This window comes from Felis catus, chromosome E2 (genome assembly GCF_018350175.1).
Source record: "Felis catus isolate Fca126 chromosome E2, F.catus_Fca126_mat1.0, whole genome shotgun sequence".
Taxonomy (NCBI): Eukaryota; Metazoa; Chordata; class Mammalia; order Carnivora; family Felidae; genus Felis; species Felis catus.
In genome coordinates this window covers 29,383,214-29,405,973 of record NC_058382.1, presented here as the reverse complement: position 1 = coordinate 29,405,973, position 22,760 = coordinate 29,383,214, and the positions used below count along the sequence as shown (strand labels likewise).

The 22,760-nt window shown below is 47.9% G+C and overlaps 1 long non-coding RNA gene across 1 annotated transcript; it reads right to left on the bottom strand.

The window, feature by feature from the left end:
- Positions 1-15,687: 15,687 nt before the first annotated feature.
- Positions 15,688-22,386, bottom strand: LOC109494683. The gene is made up of 3 exons (XR_002149673.3): positions 22,254-22,386; positions 16,034-16,144; positions 15,688-15,957 (listed from the first exon to the last, which is right to left on the bottom strand). It is a non-coding gene; the product is annotated as an uncharacterized LOC109494683 (long non-coding RNA).
- Positions 22,387-22,760: the final 374 nt, after the last annotated feature.

The following is a 22,760-nucleotide window of genomic DNA, read 5'->3' as shown; positions in this document are numbered from 1 at the left end:
AACTTCCACGTGAGGGTGGAGTCCTCCTGTGCGGACCCAGTTTTATGGCTTGCTGGGTCAGATGACACCCACCTCACGATGGATGTCTCAGGTCACGTGGTAACTGGGTGGCATATGGGTAACTTTTCAGTCTCTACTAAGGCCCAAGAGCAGGCCAAGCGTTGTTTTCTCACAGGGGAGGGCAGGGCTTTGCTCCAAAACTCCTAAGCACCTGTGCTGTGGTTTGCCTACCGGGGCCTGTCAAAGGCTCCACACAGCCATCTTCCACTTGAGGCACCATCGGACCTACTGGATCATCCTGTGGCCCAAGTGACAGAGCAGCTGTCATGGCAGCCTGGACCCCTTGAAGAGACCCTCTTGCTCTGGGCCCCACTCTAAACTAGCAGCTTTCTGGGATCCCTCGGTAAATGAGCGGGAGTCACATTCGCCAGAGAGGAATACATTGCGAACAAAACCCAACGAGGCCCCACTAAGCATCGTGCCTCTTTCTTGGTTTTAGGAAGTACCAGATGCAGCAAATTACCCTTCATCTCAGAAGAGGCGTCTTGACACGCCCCACACCACGGGGCCCCTAAAAATTTTACGGAGGCTGCAGGCATCTGAATTTCCGTCAGATGTCTGTCCCACCCTCCGTCACTTAAATGTCTTCCTGGTAAGTCCTGAGTGGGTGTTTGTTACTTCCTGCTCACAAGATCCCATCAGCATCACATCATCACTGTACTCAATGGGCCCGTGCGATACCTTCTGGAAGCGAAAGGCCATCAAGGTCCTTGTGAACTAAATTACAACCCCGGGCTGGAGGGCTGAGACGCCCCAGAAGTAGGACAGTGACAATGCATTCCTGGCCTCGCCGGCTCAGAGCGAAGTGCTTTTAGTGGAGGACAAGGTATTTGCCAGATGGGTGGCTGCACAGCAGACATCGGGTCACGTGTTAGTTTAACCAGGCCCGGAAGTTACCTCGGGCACGGCAGCTCCAACTGGAGTCACCGCCTGGTTAAAGTCACGAGAATCTAGCCTGTCTTCTGCACAGGCCAGAACGGGCCAGTCGACGGGTCTGCGGTGCGATCCCCAGCCCTGCCGCCGCCGCCACCCTTCGAGGCTTGGGTGGTGGCACTGATCTCTGCCACCCCTCCAGGAATGTGGTAGGGCTTTTGCTTTTCTCTTTGCCTTGATAGAGGCAGCTCGGGGGGCTTCCGCTGGACCATTTCCACCACACTAGCGCTCACTCCACAGGTCCGGGGACCAATGCGGGGACTCTGCCGGCTGCTGAGGGTGTCTGCTCCACTTAAACATCCTGGAACTAGGAAAATAACCACAGGATGGGTTTGGGACCCCCTAGGCCCCTGCATGGGGGACCTGAGATGAAACTTCATTGGTCAGGGGCGCCTGGGTGCGCAGTCGGTTAAGCGTCCGACTTCAGCCAGGTCATGATCTCATGGTCCGTGAGTTCGAGCCCCGCGTCAGGCTCTGGGCTGATGGCTCAGAGCCTGGAACCTGTTTCCGATTCTGTGTCTCCCTCTCTCTCTGCCCCTCACCCGTTCATGTTCTGTCTCTCTCTGTCCCAAAAATAAATAAACGTTGAAAAAAAAAATTAAAAAAAAAAAAAAAAACTTCATTGGTCACCTGGCCTCCAGAAGCCCCTACTTTGCCTGGAGGGCCGGGTGACGTCTGGGTCTCCTGAAATTAGTGTCAGTTTGGAAGCCAGGGTCCAGTAGTCCCCGAAAGGGCTGATGATTTCCTCTTCTCCAATATACAGTTAGCCTGGCAAAAGGTCACAGGCCACTTTGGAAAAGGCTGGGAGAAAGAGCGACAGCACAGACGTTGAAAATATGGGGGTCCACGGGGCGCCTGGGTGGCTCAGTCGGTTGAGCGTCTGACTCTTGATTTCAGCTCAGGTCATGATCTCACAGTTTGTGGGTTCGAGCCCCATGTCGGGCTCTGTGCCAACAGCACGGGGCCTGCTTGGGATTCTCTCCCTCCATCTCTCTCTCTCTGTCCCTCGGGTTGCTTTCTCTCTCTCTTCCAATCTCAAAATAAATAAACAAGAAAGAAAGAAAGAAAGAAAGAAAGAAAGAAAGAAAGAAAGAAAGAAAGAAAAAGAAAATATGGGGGTCCTTCCTCCGGGGGCCTCAGCCTCCGCTTTATTCAAGGGGTTCAGGGCCTGTAAAGTGGCTCGAGTCTGGGGGTTGACTGAGGGCCCATGACTTTGCATGCTTATGATTAGGTTAGACTTGTTCACTCGCCCTAGAACTTTCCTGCATATACAGGTCCAGTGAGAATGCAGTGGGCGTCCTGTTTCACATCTAGGAACACTGCGGTCAACTAGCCAACACCACGGGTCTACATGAGTCACACCGTTCCGATCGCGGTTTTCTATCTCTGCTGTCTGTTACGGCGATCGTGACCATCTGGCCATTGGTGGTGGAGTGTAGCCACTTGGTGCCTGCCCCGGGGGACCCAAGTCTCCCCATTGCATTTAGGTGTCGCAATTTAGTGACTGTGGCCCCTGTCGCGAGGCCTAGCCTACGGAGAAGAATGACCACAGAGCTCCAAGGACGCTGGGGCTCCCCGTACAGATTTATTTTCCAGAGTCGTGTCTCCCCTGCCAGGCTAAGTCTCACCTCCAGGCCCTCAATTACCATCCTTTTGGGGAATCCCTGCCCTCTGCCCCTCCATAGAGCCAAACCCTCTCCATCCGCGGTGATATTTTAACTGGAGAACTAACAGGAGATACGAACGCCTCTGCCTTCTGGCCTCTGTCTGTGTCTAACCAACAGTCTTGGGGGCTTTGCTGCGTCTCCTCCCTCCCGGAAGGAAGCGATCCCGGCTTTGGGTTTACCTTGTTTCTGCGCGTGTGGTGGTCACAAGACCCCCCCCCCCCCCCTACTGAATTCGAAGGCTAAATTTTGAGAACAGAGCCTCAGGCCCTCCCCCTCCTCCCTCTCTGGAGGGGAGGCAGGCAGGCCTCAGGGTGCACTTTCCTCGGAGCTCTCACCAGCCTCTCGGAGAGAAGTGGGGCCGGCGGTGGACTCTTCTGGTCTCTTTCCATCCTGTGAAACGTGCATTTTCTGGTCTTGGCTTAATAGTGTAGCTGTGACGCGGCGGGATTACACGTGTGCTGCTGTGAAAAGTGAAATCAGAGCCAGGCGGGACCTCCCCTGAGAAAGGCTGCCTATAAATCGTAAAACCCTTAAATGAATAGCTTAGAGGCACAGGGTTGCCTTGGGTTAGGGTTAATTGGGTCGGGTACAAAGAGTTTTATGTTCATAACTTACTGTCCATCTAGCCTCTTCCTGATTTTCCGCAAGTTATTTTGCTCCGGGGCAAATTCGGATTTGCTTTTCTGACAGTGATCGGCCTGCAGCTCGGCTCTTTTCAGCTGTTGGAAACTTGTAATCGGCTCAATATCTACCAGATTTTCTCTCTCAGACGCATCCGTTTCAGATACGTTGAAAGGCAGTTTGAGGGTTTGGTTGCTTTGTTTGAGCCCTCCTTCTCCATCCAGAAAATTGCTTCAAACTTATGATTTTCGCTTTGGTCTTTTAAAGCCCTGAAAACATTTCTTTTTAATTTTCTTTTCTTCTTTTTTTTTTTTTTTTAGTGTTTATTTTTATTTTTGAGAGAGGGAACGGGAGCACACGAGCGGGGGAGGCGCAGAGAGAGAGGGGGTTGGGGGATCCAAAGCTGGCTCTGCACCGACAACAGAGAGCCCCACGCGGGGCTCAGACTCACGATCCCTGAAATCATGACCTGAGCCCAAATGGACACTCAACCGACTGAGCCCCACAAGCGCCCCTTTTTAATTTTCTGACCGTTCCTTAGCACATTCTCGCCTAAGACTCTAGCCTCCGTAGGTCTGTGTTAGTTAAGCTAGCAGCTCAAGCCCAGCGTTGAAGAGCCCAGACTCTGGGCGAGATTTGAGTCCGAAGACCAGCACTGCCACGATGAGCTCTCTTGACTTGAGACCAGCCATCTAACCTCACTGTGCCTCAGTCTCCTCATCTACACGATGGTTCTGACCGCCAGTCAAGGCTTTTGTGTAGACTTAATGACATGATATGTACAAAGGGCTACGTCGTGCCAGGCGAGTAATGCATGTGCTGAGAGTCATCGCAAAATACTAACTAGTAGAGTGGTCTGTGAAGTTCAGGCTCTGGGTTCGATTCCCAGCTCACCCTTGCTCCAGTCGGGTAAGTTCCCTGTGCCTCAGTTTCCTGCATTGCACAAGGGAACCCATGATTGCATTTCCGCACCGGGTTATCATGGTAATTAAATGAGCCAGTATGTGGGAAGTGCCAAGAGCCCTGCCTGGCACATAATAAGCAATCAAAAAAGTGTTAGCCATTACGATTATAGAGGAGTGGTAAAAAAAGTATTCCCAGCTGCAAAGCTGTCACTTTCTAAATAACCTGCTCATAATAAAATTAACTTTTCTCTTGAAAGGAAACATACACATCGCTCTAATCACCCAGCTTTCCCTCCTCCTGCGAAGGCAGCTTGCCCGGGCGTCCAGAAAAAAGTGACGGAAGGTGGCACAGAGCGAAACTCTGAGACATGTCGACAAACAAGCTCTGCGTTTCCCCATCCACTGCTCGATGGCCACGGTGACCCAAATATAACCGTAACTTGGTCTGGATGAAAAAATGGCAAGGCCATAGTGCCCCCCCCGCCCCGGTACAGCTGAAGTGTCTCTGATTTGCAGCTGAGAACACTCTGGAAATCTGTGAAACGAGAGAAAAATAAACATCATAGAGAGAAGCACAAATCCGGCATCATGGCACCCTGGAAGAAAAGATTGAGGCGTTTCTGTCTGACTTGCCAAGTCCTGATTCTTATCCGTTTCTCATTCTGGGCGATACCCTTCGATTCTTTTCAGCGGTATCTCCGCTGTGCTTGAGCTGGTCTAAGGAGATTTCTACGCGTTGTGAGCAGAGATTCTCGATGAAGCCGGTCTTCAATGCGACCGCGTCGGGTAGGACTGCTCCGCGGTCTCTGAAATCCCTGTAAGACATTACAACGACTCAGCAAGTGGGTCTTGCCATGAATGGTGGGCACGGCACGGTCACACATGTCGGTGCTCACAAAGATAGAATGAGGCAAAACTCGTGTGTGCAAGAGCCTGCGAAGAATTTCCCCCACCATAAACACTGTGGCCGTGAGGGTTTTCTGCTTGCTTACTCTGGCTGGCGCACCTCTAAATGCCTCCATTAGCTCTAGCTCTGGTATTTGTTTAAATGGAATGGGGGGGGGGGGGAAGCCTCTTCCTCCACCCCCGCCATCCTCGCCACACACACACACACAAATAAAACAACCAGAAAGGGGTTAACCCTCGGAGACAACACAAAGCACTCTGGTTTACAAACATTTAATTTCTTGGAATTTTTCCCTCATTCCACAAAACCAGAAAGTGACATGTGTTGGAGAGAGCTCCTGGGAAGGCAGAGCCCCGGGATTATCTCCCACCATGAGTCACGCCCCAGAAATGACAAGGGAGGGGCAGCGTGACACAGCAGAAAAGAGCGTGGCTCTGGCGATGGGGCCACCTGCCTTGGGGGTAGGGATCTCCGCCTTGTCACTGTGGAGCCTGGGGCCCATCACCTCCCCTCTCTGATTTCACCTTCTCCGTGGCTGAAATGAAAGGCTGGCTCTTCTCACCTGTCTGTGCCCCAGGAGCCCCTCAAAGCCCAGGCTCTGCCAGGACTCATCTGGATCAGACAGTGTGGCGTGCGGAGAAACTCGGACACTCCTCCGACTTCTAAAGGTCTCCTGCAACTTCTTGCCTTGTCCTGAGACAATCGACTCGGATGCGACAGTCCCCCCACTGATGCCATGAGCCGAAATGAGATAAAATACAGCTGGTGCAGCCTTCCTGCTGAGATTCGACCATTTCCCCTGCCTTGCTCCTCAGAGGCAGGAGTGGAATGGAATTTTTCAAGATTCAAAAGCACCGTTTCTCCATGGGTGATTCTTCATGATTGCTTTAAATTTACGCGAGCATAAATTCTAACCCCGAACCCTAACATGAGCCCCTGAAGCCCCTCGACTTTGGAAACTGCTTTTGCCTCCCTGAGCCTTAGTCTCCTCGTACATGCAATGGGGATATTTGGGCACAAGGTGTCAGAGGCTTGTGAAGGGAGATCGTGTGCGCAAAGCCCTTATTCCTTGATTTGCACCACAGTAACACTCAGGGCCTGTCAGCCAGCATTACATTCTTCTTCTGATTCCAATAGAGTCCCAGGCTGACCCCACTGTGCCCTTGGAGTAAGACAGCCACAGGCTGTTTGGTGTGGGCCCCTTGTTTTCGCTGAAAAGTGAACACCTTTCCCCGACTCAGAAACACCAGTGCACATTCTTAAGACCCGTGATTTGGGTCATGGGAAGAGACACTGAAACTGCGTTGTTTATCTCCGAGCCCTTAGGCAATATTCTTTCCCGCTATTTTTAAGCCTTCTGTCCCCTTCCCCTCCCCAGCCTCACCCTTCCCCTACTTCAACCCCTACAGCCCAGCTCCTTATTCAGCTCGGCTATTTCAGTTTTGGGTTGAATGGTCTAGACAGGAACCAAAAAATGCACAGTCTGCATACTGGTCCCCTTCTGGGCCTCACGATTATCCAAAAAGAGTATAGACACATGGGACTGATTGAGAGGAATCTCAGTTCCATGAGCTATTCCATCGAAAGCTAGATTCCACGGGATCTAGCATGTAAGGTGTTCAATGAACCGTCAAAACGCAATATTATGATTGTATTTAGATGTTAATTCCTTTGGCTTTTTTCTATTCTTAAGAGAATATGCTGAAACGATGGCCAATCCCTTAGCTACCGTGGAGCAAAATAGGAAAGACAGTTCAGTCTGACTTGGGTGGGCCTCTCCAGACCTTGACGTGGTTTTGTCATACATCCATCATTCCACCGGTCCTTTGTCGTGGTGTAACCCACAACCACAAAATCACAGTTGTATAGAGAAATGAGCACTTACTCAGTTCACATACCTGCAGGTTGGCTGATCTCATCCTCCCCCTGGCACCAGGGAGCTAATCGGAGCATGACTTCCTTATAATGATGGCGGACACGGAAGGCTACACCGTCAACCTCACAAACACATCCTGTCTCTGACGCCCTCAGTCTGATCAAATGTCATTGGTCAAAACAAGTCAGGTGATCACGTCCAAGGTCAAAGGTGACGAAGTATACTCTTCTCATGAAAGCATGGGAGGGAGAGAGATACTGTTTCTGAAAAGCGATTAATCGGCCAACACACTCCAAATTCCATCAATCTCTATTGTAACCCTACATGCATCTCTGAGATGCTCTTGGGTAATGCTTTGTACGGTGAACACAGAAAGGGGGAGATAGTCCTTCCTTGTCCCTCAGCCACAGGAGGAATTCCTTTTCTATGCCTCAGTGTTGCTATCTTGTTTTCAGTCTCCCTGCAGCTGTTAATAATCTCCTGTCTTTGCGTATATGGACACTTCTCATCTCTTGCTAAGTTGAGAATATTACTTGACTGCAACTGAGGCTTCTAATACTTTTGCATCCTGGAGAGCTCCTGAGAACCTTTCTAGACATTGCTTCTTTTGTGTCTTCTCAGATGGCTCTCCAACAACCCCATGCCCCACTACCAGAAGACTAGGTCCCTCTTCTATTCCTGCCTCATGTTTTCCAGGCCTTGATCATGGCATTTATCACCATTGGTTCCATCAGTCCATAAGATTAAGTTTCTAAAAGTATTTTTAAAAATTTTGTTAATGTTTATTTATATTTGAGACCGAGAGAGAGACAGAGCATGAGCAGGGGAGTGGCAGAAAGACGGAGACAGAATCTGAAGCAGGCTCCAGGCTCCAAGCTGCGAGCCCTCAGCACAGAGCCCGACATGGGGCTCGAACCCATGAGCAGTGAGATCGTGACCTGAGCTGAAGTCGGACGCTTAACCCACTGAGCCACCCGGGTGCCCGAAGACTAGTGTTTCTAAAGGTATGGCTAGTATGTCTGTTAGGTCAGAAGTTTCTAGGTCCCTTACGAAATTAAGGTTCCCATGCCCTATTATCAGGAGTCAAATACAAAACATTGAACAAATAATAGGAAATGGTGCCAGTCAGAATGCAAGAGACTTCAAAGCACCCAACTCTGCAAGGCATAACTCATTTGTCTGCCAATTATGGGGGGGTATCCAAGAGGTCTGGGGTTAGGGGTCGGGGCAGTTTCAATGGGTGTGGTGTTCCCAAGACAGTTGGAGAATTTGGTATTTACCAATAAGTAAAGAGTATTTTCATATTTTGACCATCAGGTTAGCCATTCTGGCGTGTTCCTCTTGAACCAAGCCTATCACCCAAGTCTTATTAGTCTCAGTTTCTGGGGTTAAGGCTCCAGAATCTACGTTTTCAACAAACTCCCCAAGTGCTTTAGATGCACATTAAAATTCCTCTTTCATGTCTAAATTCCTATGCACAGTCTATTACATGGCTGTTGCGGTCAGGGCATGAGTTCTCATAGAAGAGCCTATCATGGCCGGCTCACCCTGAGGTGACACTAACTTTTAGGTTCAGTTCAACACATTTAACTGGCTACTTTATTTTTTCGGTGCCAGTTTCCTGTGGAGGGTAGGGCTCATCCTTTAAAACTAGGTGACACCTGTCAAGATGGCTGACCTATTGAATGAGCTCCCTTAGGGTTGGACAAATGGGAGGAGGAGCCAGAAGGAATAACAAAGACATTCACACAAAGGGAAGAACGAGGGGAAAGGTCATGAGGCGGGAATGAGCATGACACGTCCAAAGGATTGAAAGAGGGACAATGAGGCTGGAGCTTGGAAAGCAAGTTGGAGGGAGAGCAGTGTTAACAGAGACGGAGAAGTAGGAAGGGACTAGATCTCACAGAGCCTTGTTAGTTACGTTCAGGTATCAAATCCCAGCTCTGCCCTTTGAAGTTCCATCATTTTGTTCCATGACTCTAGGCAAGATCCATGGAGACAGTAATCCCAAATTCTGGACTGGGAAATACCTCAAAGCCACTACTACTTAAGAACTCACTTGAGAGGGGCGCCTGGATTGCTCAGTTGGTTGAGTGTCCGATTCTTGATTTGGGGTCAGGTTATGATCCAAGGACCATGGGATCAGGCCCTGGCTCAGGCTCTGTGCTGACAGCAGGGGACTTGCTTGGGATTCTCTCTCCCTCTCTCTCTGGCTCTCCCCTGCACATGTTCGCTCTCTTTCTCTCAAAATAAATAAATAAACCTTAAAAAAAATCTCACCTGAGGAAAGTATTCAAAGTGTTACTTAAAGAGAATACAATGCTTCCAGTCTTACAAACCAGAAGCTATGAACACAAACACCAACAGGGATGGGGTAGGTACCATTCCACAGTACAGAGGGTCAGAAAAGACTACGGGTTGCTGGACAGCTCACACCTCATTTATAGAAGACAGGTGCTGCCTAAATCTGGTCAAAAGTTGACAGATATGGGGGCACCTGGGTGGCTCGGTTGGTTGAGAGTCCGACTTTGGCTCAGGTCACGTTCTCACGGTTTGTGAGTTCGAGACCCGCATTGGGCTCTGTGCTGACAGCTCGGAGCGTGGAGCCCGGAGCCCGCTTCGGATTCTGTGTCTCCCTCTCTCTCTCTGCTCCTCCCCCACTTGTGCTCTGTCTCTCTGTCTCTCTCTCTCTCAAAAATAAATAAATATTTAAAAAAACATTTTTAAAAAGTTGACAGATATATTTTTTCCATAAAAGTTTAAAATTTAAATTTGTATATGGTATCTCTTGACTTCAAGTATTGGCAACTAACAACGACAAAAAGTTCTAACCATGTAGAGACCAACGAAACACCTCAGCAGGCTGGATTTGGTGGGAGAACTGCCATTTTGCAAATTCTCCATCGTAGGCTCCAAAATCTCTACCCTGATCAGACCAGCACCACAGACAGCCAGGTCCTCTGTGTTCTGGACCCCTACAAATTTGCTTTCATTGGACTGCCCTTTGGTATTCTACCACCAGCCAACGTTCAAGAACAGCATTAAAGAAGCCCAATGAAGTTCCTGTGTTTGTTATAAGGATACCGAGGAAAGTGTCTTTACTTTGTCCCATGGTATCTTCTCTATGAAAAAATATTACAATGATACATTTTCCTTTGCCTTTGACCCCAGGAGTAGTTACACTTACCATGAGCCATGAGATTCTGTTTTCACATTTGACAGACGTCAGAAGTCATGCAAATATCATAATGCTTATAAACCTCTTTACATTAACTGCTAGAAACCTAAGAATGAAGATGATGCCTTGCCTTTAGAAAGTGGCCCGGCTGTAGTAGATGGGTGGGGACACAAGCCTAGTTCTGGCCAGTGAATTGTGGGGAGTGTGCCGCCTCTGAGCTAAGGCATTTCGTCACTGGCTGAGACCCTCCAGAGCTCTCTTTTCATCTGTTAAAGCAACACGTGGGGAGACAGCTGCCCTCTGGTGCTGAGTTCTGGAGCATGAATGGGAGGAACAGGGCCTCCAGTCACCCTTCAGTGAATACAGGCGCAGGTGAGAAATAAACTTGCTGAGTTCGATCACGGGGATCCTGGTTTTCTTCGTCAGTGCAGCAAGACTTACCCTCTCCTGACTGGTTCATAGTTAATAAAAATCAATTTAGGGTTTGAACCCAGTGTTGCCTTTCTCCAGTGGCCCCTAGCCACTACCTAATATAGGACAATCAGGAATACCGTCCACTGCACAGATAAGGTCAAATGTAAGAACGTAGACAAAAGCACTCTGTGCTCTAATCATTGGACACATGTCTTATAAAAGCAAGTGATATTGTCAAAGTTAGTGAGGGCGATCTTGCCCCCTTAACAGGGCTGTAAGGTCTATAGGGGAAGGCATTCTGTCCTGGAGTACTTTGAGATCTTAGAGATTATAGGGCACCAACAAGTTCTTGTGGGATCACGTTTAGTGGGTGTTGCAAAGGATCAAGAAAATAGCTTTGTGATACAGCATCCTTCTCCCCCATCCCTTTTTTACTGTTCCTCATAATGATAAGAATTTGTCTGTTAATTATTTGGGAGCAAAACTGCTTACCTTTAGAGAGGACAACACACACACACACACACACACACACACACACACACACACAGGAAGGCTCTAGCCTCTAACATTTAGTTCCTGAGAAAGATGTGAGAGGAAGGATGGGGGTCAGGATACACTGTTCCTGGCTCCAGGGATGAGAGATGAAAGTAAATCATGAATATGATCACCAGCGAAGCTGAGAAAGAGCCTGTTAATGTCACGTAATCAATTTCAAAAAGATACAGTTGCACTCAGGGTACTTAAACCTTGGAGGTTTCAACTACATCATACCTGTCACATGCCCACAGTGTCACTAATGAGCTTATGTAAATATTTAATCTTCTCTATTTGCATTACTCGGCCCAGCCTCCCTCACCAGCCTCTTCTCCCAGCCTCCTCTAATGCCATAATCCAGCCTCATAGACCTGTTTGGGTTTCTAGAACTCACTCTTTTATGCCTCCACCTTGGCGTATGCAACCGCCTCCATCTAGACCCCGACTTTGCCTTCCTTTTCTGCTTGCTAAGCAGCTACACATCCTTCAGGACTCAGCTCAAATGCATTCACTTTTGGAAACCTTGCCTACACCATCTACAACCCCCCATCCCCATAGAAGTGTTAGTTTCCTTCTCTTTGCTCTTACACCTTGCTAACGTTCCATAATCCTGAGTCTTACATCTATTTATTTAACAAACATTTATGAAATCTTACTTTGTGCCAGTCATGGGGCCAGGTGCTGAGTACACAGAGGTGAATAAGAAATCATAATTATTTGTGAGTTCACTGACAAGTGTCTTATTCATTTTTCAACTTTCAAGCATCGTGAATTTGTAGGATTAAATAAATACACAATGTGTTCTCTTTATATCTGTGTCCACACTCTGCTTATATCCATCGGGACTGCTTTGGAAGTGACAGAAATGCGATTCAGACTAGGTTCGTCACAAAAGGGGATATACTGGCTCATGGATTCCAGGAAAGTTTGGCCATCCACGCTCGGGGAAGGTTTTTTTTCCCCTCCAGTAAAATTATTTCATTTAGTTTTAATACCCATTTCCAACAGCTTGAAATAAAAATTTCCATGGCCTTCAATTGAACCTTATGCCACTTTTTTATGTCCTCTTTTCCACTAAATAATTTCTAAACCACTCTATGTATTCAGGTTTATGTTTAACACTCAGATATGGGTTTTTGGAAGGCCCACAGTCACCAATTCCACGCAGTGGTGAACTCGGGCCTTGGGACCTAAATTTAGGAACAATGAAAACAACGCATAGTGATTTGAATGCTATTCAGAATCACTCTCTGTTTTATGTTTGAGCTTCTCTTTTCCTGTTCTTTTAATTTTCATCACCTGTAGCCTGACTTCTTTGGCAGGCGAGAAGCATGGCCACCAAGACCTCCAGCTTTGTAGCTTACAGCTTTCACCGCTGACGAGAGATTGCTGATCTTGCTTAGTGATAGACTAAAATGTCCCAGGGAAGGATTCTGATTGGCTTAGCCCTGACCACGTGCCCAATCCGGGAGCTACCCAGCTCTAGAAGGAGATTAGAACTATAATCGACTAGGTTGCCTCTGATGTCCAATCCCAGACAACCAACTATGGCTGAAGGGGTAAAATAGTGCAGTGAGGTTCCCAGGAGGAAAGAAAGATGGTAAGCAGAAAGGCCTCGTTCTCTAAGCCACTGGTTCTAACATTCATTCAACATTCTTTGTACTCTTATTGTGTTTAAATGCAGACATGAATACTGACAGTGGAGCCCCGAGAAGGCATCAGAAAGGAAGGCATACTTAGAGTTTAATCCTTAGCGATGGGGCTGCATTTTAACAGAAGGGACGGGAAATAAACGGCATTCAAGAAAGATGGACATTCAGGAGGAGGAAAAGGCCGGGACCAAATAAGAGGATATGAAATCAACAGGGGGACCCAGAAGATCCAGAAGTTTATATATGAACAGCGTTTCTACTGCCTACGGGTCACAGCACGTAGGTTAGGGGACATGGCTGTAAAGGAAGGTGGGATTGAAACTATGAAGGAATTGAATGTCAGGCTAGGGGCTCTGGACTTTATTCAGTCAATAAAGGGGAGTCTTTGAAGGTCTCAGCGCTGGGAACTGAGTCACAAGATCTAATAGCACCTTGGCCACTGGGGAGGGACTTTTCAGAGAGCCTTAATGGGGGCACCTGGATGGCTCAGTCGATGGGGCATCTGACTTCGGCTCAGGTCATGATCTCTCAGCTCGAGGGTTTGAGACCCACATCCAGCACAGAGCCTGGAGCCTGCCTCAGATTCTGTGTCTCCCTCTCTTCGACCCCTCCCCTGCTCACACTCTGTCTCTCTCTCTTTCAAAAATAAATACACATTTAAACAAATTTTACATTCAAAGAGGCTTAATGGCTAGAAGAATAAATTAGAACTCTCAGTGTCTTTTATTGTTCCCCTTTAGTTAGACACGGATTCAGAAAAATATTCCTCCATCATTAGAAAACCGTACCATAATGGCTCTTATGATGGCACCCAACACTCAGTCTCAGAGTTGGGGGGCAATAAGGAATAGTAAGGACTGTGGCAAATTAGAGACATGTATCCCTCAGAAGGAGACAAACACCCCAACTTCATTCCTGTTTCACGTGCAGGGCTGCAGGCCCAGTATTAGTAAATATTCTCAAAATATGACTAATATTAATCTAGAAAAGCTTAAAATCTAGACTTTTGCATAACATCCTGTGGGGTTTTTTTTCCCCTCATGTTGGCTCAGATTTTTAAAACATTCTATAGGCTAGGGTGGCGCAGTCGGTTAAGCGTCCGACTTCAGCCAGGTCACGATCTCACGGTCCGTGAGTTCGAGCCCCGCGTCAGACTCTGGGCTGATGGCTCAGAGCCTGGAGCCTGTTTCCGATTCTGTGTCTCCCTCTCTCTCTGCCCCTCCCCCGTTCATGCTCTGTCTCTCTCTGTCCCAAAAATAAATAAACGTTGAAAAAAAATTAAAGAAAAAAAAACATTCTATAGGCTAAACGAAACACGTCTGTGGACCCAATTTGTCCCAAGGGCCATCAGTTTCAGACCCCTGGATTCGCGCCGATCCAGAATAAATATCGATCTGGATCTCTGGATACCTTTACTGTCTGACCCTTCTATAATTTCCACCAGAGGATTCAAACAGGAGCGCAAGGAAAAAGGACGTCGTGGGCAAGAAGGGATTCGAAGAGCTGAAGTTTCTCACGTGAAATAAATAGATTAGAATAAAGACAAAAGAGATATGTAGAAAGCTCATAAAGCCATGGATGGCTTTAAGCTTTTATTTTAATTGTAGTTCGTTAACGTAGAGTGTGAAATTAGTTGCAGGTGTGCAGTGTAGTAATTCACAAGTTTCATCACCCAGTGCTCACCAGGACAAGTGCCCTCCTTAATCCCTGCCACCTTTTTTACCCATCTCCCACCCACCTCCCGTCTGGTAACCATCTGTTTGTTCCCTACAGTTAAAAGTCTGTTTCTTCTTTTTCTTTCTTTAATTTTTTTTTTTAACATTTATTTATTTTTGAGACAGAGACAGAGCATGAACGGGGGAGGGGCAGAGAGAGAGGGAGGCACAGAATCGGAAGCAGGCTCCAGGCTCCGAGCCATCAGCCCAGAGCCCGACGCGGGGCTCGAACTCACGGACCGTGAGATCGTGACCTGAGCTGAAGTCGGACGCTTAACCGACTGAGCCACCCAGGCGCCCCTCTTCTCTTTCCTTCTTTCTTTCTTTCTTTCTTTCTTTCTTTCTTTCTTTCTGAGAGAGAGGGAGAGCACAAGAGGGGAGGGGCAGAGAGAGAGAGGGAGACACAGAATCCGAGGCAGGCTCCAGGCTCCGAGCTCTCAGCACAGAGCCCAAGGTGGGGCTCGACCCCACAAACCGTGAGATCATGACCTGACCCGAAGTCGGATGCTTAAATGACCGAGCCACCCAGACTCCCCTAAAAGTCAGTTTCTTGATTTGTCTCTCTCACTCTCTCATATTGTTTTTCCCTTTGCTTGTTTGTTTTGTTTCTTAAATTCCACATGTGAGTGAAATCATATGGTATTTGTCTTTTTCTGATTGACTTATTTCATTCAGCATAATACTCTCTACCTCCATCCGTGTGGTTGCAACCACATATTTTTGCATCTTGACCCTTAAGCTAGGAGTCTGATGTTTAATTCTCGATGACATTTTTCATCGATGTTACTGGGAAAAGAAAAAAAGAAAAAGAAAAAGAAAAAGAGATTGAGGTCCAGTAAAATGGAATGAACTCGGGCTTTGGAGTTTGAAAAAACTGAATTAAAATGACTGAGTTTGATAAGAACATTTATCACAGGGGCGCCTGGGTGGCTCAGTCTGTGAAGCATCTGACTTCGGCTCAGGTCACCATCTCCCAGGTCGTGGGTTCGAACCCCTTGTCAGGCTCTGTGCTGACAGCTCGGAGCCTGGAGCCTGCTCCGGATTCCGTGTCGCCCTCTCTCTCTGCCCCTCCCCCGCTCATGCTCTCTCTCTCTCTCTCTCTCTCTCTCTCTCTCTCAAAATAAATAAACATTAAAAAAGAAAAGAACATTTATCACAAAGCTTACAAGCTTGTATCATTTACCTATTGCTAAATGACACCGAATGACACACAACTACAAAAATATCAGCATCATGCAACCATAAGCATTTATTGTTTATGCACTCTTGGAGTTCGCCGGGCTTGGTCGGGCTCATGCTTCTTTGAGTTTATTCTGTTCGGTACATCTCTCATCACGCTCTTTCCACGAGCAGCCTACCATGCCCACGACCTTCTCACGGTGATGACAGAGGTATAGGAAAGCAGACGGAAACATGCAAGGCTTCTTGAAGCGTTGGCTCACCCCTGGCGTACCTTCACCTCTTTTAATTAGCCAAAGTCTGGCAGAGGGCACGCCTAGAGACAGGTATAAAGAATATTTGCAGTCTACCATACATACCCCAAACTGGAAACAGCTCAGATGTCAACCAACCTAGTGCGGACGAATAAATCAGGATGCAGCCCCCAAATGGAATATATTGTAGGAATAAAGAGGAGGAACGTGCCATGGCTTCACTCAGCAATATGGATGAATCTTATCGGCCTAGTACCAAAGGAAAGGAGAAAACACAAATGAATAAATACAATACGCACCTATCTTGTAAAGTTCAAAAAGAAGGAAAGCTTGGGGCACCTGGCTGGCTCAGTCGGTTAAGGGTCCAACTTCGGCTCAGGTCACGATCTCATGGTTCGTGAGTTCAAGCCCCGCATCGGGCTCGGTGCTGACAGCTCAGAGGTTGGAGCCTGCTTCGGGTTCTGGGCCTCCCTCTCTCTCTGCCCCTCTCCCACTTCCTCATTTTGTCTCTCTCTTTCAAAAACGAATACATTAAAAAAAAAAAGAAGCAAACTCAACTATATCATTTATAGATACTCACAAAGGTGGCAAAAACATAAAACAAAGGAGGAAAATGGTGATCAGAAAAGTCAGAATGGTGGCTAGTCTCTTCTAGGTGTCCTGGTCACAAAGGAACAAAAGAGGGATGCAGATTTCTCTCTCTTGACCTGGACTGTGCTTACGCAGGCAGCTGCTTTGTGATGATTTGTTCAACTGTGCATTTACAGTTAAAAAAATGTTTTTTCTGTATGACTGTTTTTATTTCCCTGCAGTTGGCTTTTTTAAAGTTCAGTCCTAGCTCAAAATGAAAAACTACGAATTACGGATGAAAACCGTCCACTTTTGCTTCTTTTCAGTGATGGGATGATCTACGCGTCACAACCTCCATTGTCTCTTCGGTGACATCAAGGGAACACCAGTCCCCACTCAGGCCTGCCCTGGGGAGTAGATGAGAGAGCGCACAGGAGAGGGTTTTTCCTTCATACTAAATAAATAGTTACAGAGAAGGAAAATATGTCTTCGACACCAGAAAAAGGAGAGGAAGACTCCATCCTGTTCCCTGGAGGTGTTTCTCGCGTGTTCTCATTGCTTGAAGAAGAAAAACACAAAAAAGGCAGAGGAGGGACTTACGCTCAAGTCTACATGACTCAAGGGGAGGAGCCCCAAGAACCCAGAACACAGCCCAAGATGAGCCACCAGACAGTGTGGGAGCCCCTGGTACATTTGGGAAGCCCACCTGAACACGGGGTGCTTGAATGATTTCTCAAGCTCACCGTCCCTACTCTTCACGTGCGAAGAAAACGAACTTCTTGGTCCATAATTCCACCGACGACTCTCGGAGGGGGGGCGCGAGCTTGGTGTGGCCGGCCACTTGACACAGTGCTCCTGCCTGACAGCCAGATGGGTCCTCATGGGAGGTCTGTCCCCCAGAGCAAATGGTTATCTTCAGACCCATCCTTCATTTCCCCTCTTATCAGCAGAGGAATGTGGGGAGGCTGTCCGCATTCGCTGGGTAGGCATTTGGGACTTTGTGAGGGTGAGCGCGTCAGAATGGGGGGGGCTTGCAGGCCTCCAGCACATTCTCGAGTTAGGTGAGTGAGACCTGCCACGGTGGAATTCTCTGGGCCAGAAGAAAGCGTGAGCCCCTGAGATCGCACAGATATTATTAAAAAGAACTAGGACTTTTGAGGCCTTGCTGTTTGCAAACACGGCCTTAAGAGCTTTACACCAACGACCTCACCAATCCTCAGCCAACACTTTCAGCCAGCAACCAGGTACTATTCTTACCAACCCCCCCCCCCCCACCACCCGCCTTTAACTTAAGAGAAAGTGAGGCAGGGAGAGATGGTATTTGAGCCTGAAGTGACAGGCAAAGTGGGGCAAGATGGCACTGACAGATGTGCCCGCGTGGTGGGCAAGATGGCGCTGACACGTGTGCCCACGTGGTGGGCAAGATGGCGCTGACAGATGTGCCCGCGTGGTGGGCAAGATGGCGCTGACAGATGTGTCCGCGTGGTGGGCAAGATGGCGCTGACACGTGTGCCCGCGTGGTGGGCAAGATGGCGCTGACACGTGTGCCCGCGTGGTGGGCAAGATGGCGCTGACAGATGTGTCCGCGTGGTGGGCAAGATGGCGCTGACAGATGTGTCCGCGTGGTGGGCAAGATGGCGCTGACACGTGTGCCCGCGTGGTGGGCAAGATGGCGCTGACAGATGTGCCCGCGTGGTGGGCAAGATGGCGCTGACACGTGTGCCCACCTGGTGGGCAGCCTTGATCTGAGCAGCGCTGAGAGAGGGTATGGGGCAAAGTGGGTACAGAATGGTGCCTGTGACCAACTTTCCAGACCTTTGCTCAGTGCCTTTGTTCCTTCTCAGACATCATACAAGCACACACACACACACACACACACGCACACACTTGCGGATTTAAGTGGAAAACCCATTCCGAAACCAACCACACAGAAGCCAGTCTTTGCTTCCCCACTGTTTCAGATCTTTTGCTCCAACACGTAGGGTGTTGGGCACAGAAACTAGAGAAATCGACAGGCCGCCTTTGCAGCCAGCCAAGGTCACTGTACCGTTTTCTGGCCTCTTTGGGCTCATGAGTTGCATTTCATCTGCTCTGGAAGTTGCCCTTTCTTGCTAGAGAGAGAGTTGTGGCAATAATCACTGAGAACAGGTACAGCCCTCCTGAGCCCCTTTCCCACCCCTCCCCCAGCCCTGCCACAGCTGTGGGGGCCTGGTCCTCTCTACTTTATAGAGAAGGGGAATTCCAAGGAGAACGTCGGGCTGGTTTATTTTTAATTGTTGACCTCCAAGCCCTTCTGTTTGCATCTGTTTATTAAATTGCGAGCTCAGCTGTGAAATGCCCTTTATGATGTTGTTTTATTGGTGGGCCATTCAGGGACCCAGCGCCACACAAACAGGATAAATATTTTTCTTTGCAGCACACACCCCACGTCGGGGTCCACGGAACAAGGGAAGCGAGGATCGTTTGTTTACGAGCTCTGATTCATTCATTACTTGGCGAGGAGCTGTAAAATGTAAATCTCACATTCCGCAGGACAATCCCTGCGCCAGCTTGAGCTCATTTGGAGGTGTGATGTTCCACTCAAAAGGAGGCTGTTAATTTTATTGACCAAATTTGGAAAGTGGGAGCTCCGAAATTAAATAGAGCCTTTGGAAAAGAAATGAACGTTTAGACCTGGAGAGTGGTGGTCACATGGTTTGGGGTTTCTGTCCCCCACCCCCAGCCCCGCCCCCACCCCCCGGAAGGAAACTTCAAATACCCATGCTGTTTGCAGAAAGCTTGGAATTGCTGCCTGCCTCATCTTCTAGTTTCAAAAGATTTGATCGCTCCCGTGATGGGTTTGTCAGTATTAATTATAGCAACCTTTATGGAGCGCTTAGTTCCCTGCTTTAAATATATCATCTTGGGTAATTCACACAGGCACCCTCAGGGGTTTGTGCTATTGGTGCCCGGGTGATACAGCCTGGAAACCGAAGCTTGGCGTGGAGAGGGCGTTTGCCGTGGCCCCCCCCCCACCCCGAGCTGAGACTCAGAATCAGATCTGCTCCAGGACTCTGCGCCGCTCTCCTGCTCTCTGTTTGCCGTCTCCGTGTCACTAAAAAGCTGGGTTTCCTGGTGCTTTAGAAACAACCTAAGTTCCCAGCAGTTACTAAGCAGCTACGGGCTGCAAATTCTCTCCGTTTGCTCCATACTCAGAACAAAAAAAGCGATCTGACTTGCCCAAAGATGTCAAGAGCCACACGCTATCCTCGCTGCCGGCCTGCCCCCCCCCAGAGTCAGGCACAGGGTCCAAAAAGAAGAAATACCTTTAACTCCAAAGGGCACCCTTGGAGTTCCTTGGGCTTCTCTAAGCCTGGCAGGAAAGGGTAAATTGAAACCGAACGAGCCGGGGTTGTGCACTCAGTCTTAGATGGCAAGGTGCATTCGGGGCTCAACTGGGGTGTTTACCCACAGAATGAGTGGGCCCATGTCAATATTTGGACTTGGAGAAGGCCCAGTTTATAATTGTACAGACTTGCCTCTGAATTGGGCTTTGAAACATCCATTTGCCATGATCCTTCAAGGCCTCATTCTTTTCGTAGGGGGAGGCTATTTAGGGAAATTTTCTTTAGAAAGTTTGCTGGGGGCCGGCAGAGAAAAAGGAAGTTCAGGATGTGATATGAAAATTCACAACGTGGTTTGTAGAAAAAAAAAAATGTAAACCACGCCACAAAAGCTCTCCCATCAAGAGATGTTATTGTTGGTCGAATGGTAGCAACCATCTGGGTCTCTTTTAATGGCTAGGGGCCCTTCTGTGGATGGTACAGATGCTTCTTTTGTGATTGGCGCGATCTTGTAAATAGTTAAAATATTTACCAAGGCACCTCCGAGCTGGAGCTATCCCATTTTATTATTTATACCTTTTCAGAGGGACAAAAATGGAGGTGTCCCCTAAACGTGATGGATTAGGTTTATAAACAGCCATTATGGCCGTCAACCATCGAATGTCAGCTTCTCCTTTGTGTCTGTGCATTTCTAAGCTACCCAGTGATCCATGCATAAGATAGGAGGTTAAGAATGCGCGGAGAAAAGGCGTGTTGGCTCCAAGCAAGATGTATCTTCTGCTGATTAGAAATACAGCTGTAGAAAGTGAGGGGGACCCTGGGCAGGAGGCGAGCAAAAAGGGACGTGCGTGTGCACGTGTGTGTGCGTGTGTGTGTGTGTGCATGCGTGTGCGCGCGCGCGTGTGCAGGAAGAAGAAAGGGAGCTGAGAAGTGCCGAAGTCACTGCAACCTGACACGCCGCATTTGGGTTCTCACCATTTGAGACTGGAAACCTGCAAGACCTCTACCTGCCAGCACCCTTCAGCTGTTTCCTTAAGTGACTGCAGCTGGCTTTTGTTTTCCCAAGATAAAAATCAGGAAATGCAAAAATTAAATAGGATTTGAGAAGAAAGAGGATGGGCCCTCCTGGGAAAGAAAGGAAGGAGCGAGCCAGCAGGTACCAAGACTTTGCCGGCAGAGGGAGAGCCCCTCTCGTCTCTCTCGTGGTAATTAAGGAAAACAGCTTAAAACGGGGCGGGGGCCGCCTGTGTCGCAGATGACCTGTGCCCTGCCTAGAGACGCTTAACTGGACTGCCTCACCCCCAAAAGTCAGACCAAAAGTGCTGGCTACAGTTGGATTTAGGAAAGGGGGATCTTTTTCAGTCAAACTATTCAGAATTCGTAACAGGATACTTTGTCAGTGTAATTAATGGGAGGAAACAAAGTTAACTTTTCTTGCAGGTAAAGGGGGTAAATGCAAATTATATTATTGTTGGCCCGTGATTGCTGCCCGTGTGTTGGGAACAGTTTCTGCCAAAGAGTGGCTTCCATTATATTTTTTTACTCCGAAATCCCGGCTCCTTTAATTTCTCAGAGTTCGTCACCGATTTCCTGCCACGCTACAAACAACGCTGGCAACTTTGTGCCTGGATGGCTGGGAGGGAAGCTTAGAATTAAAAGGCAGAGGAGCTCATGCTTGCTTTAGAAAGGGACAGGCTCCGTGCGGCTGAAACAGCACGGAGCCACTCCAAATGTAGATTAGAAATAGAACTTAGGTACAATATTTCCTAGCCGTCTCCTCTAGGACTTAATTAAGAAATTGTGACCTCAGTTATTGATTTATTTACTTATTCACTCATTTATTGGGGGGAACTTGGATGAGAACTTACTGGTGGAACGAATATTAAATTCTCTGTCTCCGCGGCTTTGCAAATCGAAGAAAAAAAACACTTGGAAAACAGTTAAGAACCTAACGCACTTCCTCCTCAGATGAGTCAGCAAGGGACTACTCCATCCTGAGGGTCCCTCCTTGGGTGTTGTTTTACCACCTCCTAGAGCAATATCACACACACACACACACACACACACACACACACACACACACACACCAATCAGGGTGGTGTCTTCCACATTAGTATGCTGGCCCATCAACTAATTTGCCTCTGTAAATACTGGGATCTGAATCGCACCACTGTTGTAGCTACAGACTAAATAATTTCTCTCATCACTCTCTTTGGAGAGAAAAAGAAAGAAAAAGACACACACACACATACACACACACACACACAATTTTCTAAAGAGCTTTCTCACTTAGCCGACCCTACTCACTCGCAGGCCCAGTGGATGATGATCTGACTCAGTGGGAAACATCGTCTATAAACCGGACTCTCTTAATAAACCTCCTTTAAGACAGTAATTTTACCACATCTCATGGATTATAAGTAATACTAATAATTTTTATCAGCCTCCCCTCACGTAACACTCACAAAAGCCTAGCCGGGCTCGTCCAGTGGTTCCCTTGGCAAATTCTGAAACACAAATACGCTCCCTCCTGTGTTGGATTCCTCCTCCCCTGAATCTCACCCATTCATGAGTGAATTAGAACTTTCAGTAACTCAGAAAAAAGTTAACAAAGCAAAAAGAACTTGGAATGTTTCAAGCAATTGTCCCAAACGGTCCAACCATTTGGCTAAACATTCTACATGTTTATACAAAAATGAAAGGCATGTATGTTATAAATCACATAGTTCATAGGACCCATCAACACAGCCCAGATGTACAGAAGCCACTAATTGTATCCCTCCCACAGCCCTTGCTCTCCTAACGCACACACTCATGCACACACACACACAAACACACACACGGGTGCACGCGAGCTAAAATACTACATTTAAGTCTGAAAAAAACACAAAACTTCCAAAAGGCTTATTCTTCTGTTCTTTTGGACAGCCATGGACAGCTACTTTGAGAATGGTTCTAATTATCTTTATAAG